The sequence below is a fragment of the Rhinopithecus bieti genome, unplaced genomic scaffold, assembly GCF_001698545.2.
Source record: "Rhinopithecus bieti isolate Rb0 unplaced genomic scaffold, ASM169854v2 scaffold_2538, whole genome shotgun sequence".
Classification (NCBI taxonomy): Eukaryota; Metazoa; Chordata; class Mammalia; order Primates; family Cercopithecidae; genus Rhinopithecus; species Rhinopithecus bieti.
The window spans coordinates 55,003-56,742 of NW_016803716.1; the positions used below are offsets into that span (position 1 = coordinate 55,003).

General features: G+C 35.7%; 1 long non-coding RNA gene across 1 annotated transcript in view; it reads left to right on the forward strand.

The window, feature by feature from the left end:
- LOC108515254 (uncharacterized) overlaps nt 1-1,057 on the forward strand; it is a 44,606-nt gene extending 43,549 nt beyond the window's left edge. Inside the window, exon 3 of the long non-coding RNA XR_001881483.1 lies at nt 917-1,057. This is a non-coding gene — a long non-coding RNA (uncharacterized LOC108515254). The remainder of the gene's footprint in view (nt 1-916) is intronic.
- Nucleotides 1,058-1,740: the final 683 nt, after the last annotated feature.

The following is a 1,740-nucleotide window of genomic DNA, read 5'->3' on the forward strand; positions in this document are numbered from 1 at the left end:
TAGTTGAAAGTGATTTACTTATTTAAAAACCATAACATGAACTTCTAAATAATTGTTGTTTGAGTAATAGTTTGGGTGTGGGGAAATTATGGAAATAGTTACGTTTTCCCCCCTTCAAATAAAAAAAAGTAGAAGTTATAAATTATATTGTGTAAAATGAGATGTATCATATTTGTAGAATAATTTCTGTCATGGCTCATATAATGGGAAATGTAAGCAGAGAGGCAGTACACATTATGATTAAGCACACAAACTATTTAGACTTTGATTCAAATCCTGAGTATAGAATTTGAGTTGTGTGATCTTGGGCTACTTATTGTCTGAGTTTTTTGCATCTATTAAATGGCAGTAGCATACTTCATTAGGTTGTTGAGAATTAAATGAAATTATTTTAAAGCACAGTAGTACAGAGATGGCCTGAAACATCATAAACTTTCAATTATTTTATCTTTTGTAAAAATTTACAATACAGTTGTCCCTTAGTAGTCATAGAAGATTGGTTCCAGGACCTCTTACCACTTGGATAGCAAAATTGGTGTATGCTCAAGTCCCTGATATAAAATGGTTTAGTATTTGAATATAACTCATGTACATCTTTCTGTATATACTTCACATCATCTCTAGATTACTTATGATGCCTAATATAGTGTCAATGCTGTATAAATCGTTATTATGCTGTATTGTTTGGGGAATCATGACAAGCAAAAAAGTTTGTACATATTCAGCACATATTCAATTTTTCCTGAATATTTTCAATCCAAGGTTGTTGGTTGACTTTGCAGATGCAGAACCCATGGATATGTAGGGCTATTTACTGAATTTTAAAATCTGCAATGCTTGTCTGTGTTGGTGTTTGGATTACTGTTTTACATATGTTATAGAAACTTAAATGTGGAATATTTAATTTTTAATTAAGACTTCATCGCCTGATTCTTCCAATGAAAATTCCCCGGCAACTCCCCCAGATGAGCAAGGTCAAGGTGATGCCCCACCACAGCTTGAAGATGAGGAACCTGCATTTCCACATACTGACTTGGCCAAGTTGGATGACATGATCAACAGGTGGGTTGGTGTGTAACACATAAGAAAGAGAGCAGACAGGAAAGTAACCCCACTGCCTCCTTAATAGTCTTTACAGCTTCGTCACTGCCAAGTGTTTTATAACTCATGATTCTTAATGGATTTAATAAATGAAAGGGAGTGACAGTGTTAGTAAAATTTTCACATTAATGATGATGACCCTGCTTGGTTTGTTTCTGAAGTAAAATTGTATGTTCAGTTTCCCTCTTGGAGAGTTTATGAAGTTTTTTTCTCATTGGTCTCTTGGTTGCTGGATGACTTTCATAATTTTGGGATGGCCTGAGGTAAATCAGGTCATGAGGACATTGAGTTCCTCAGAACCTGATCCTAGTGAACTCTTGACTAGTTTGAGCCATTTAACCATCCTAGATGTTTCCTTTTTTTGGTCTTCATTTCAGGGAACAGTTCAGAATATAATTTTTCACACTTGTAGTACAAACAACCACCCTATCCCACCCCCACACACTTTGATTATTTAGAGGAAAACTCCAAGAGAATGAAGCTTTAAGCTTTTGTGCAGAGGAAGAAAAAGATTTCAAGAGGCTAGGGAAGAGCACATCAAAGAATCCCATATGACTGTGGTCTTGACTGTGGGCTCAACAAGTGAGTGCCAGGAAGGTGTGACACATTTCCCCTCACTACCCAAAAGGAAAGTAATGA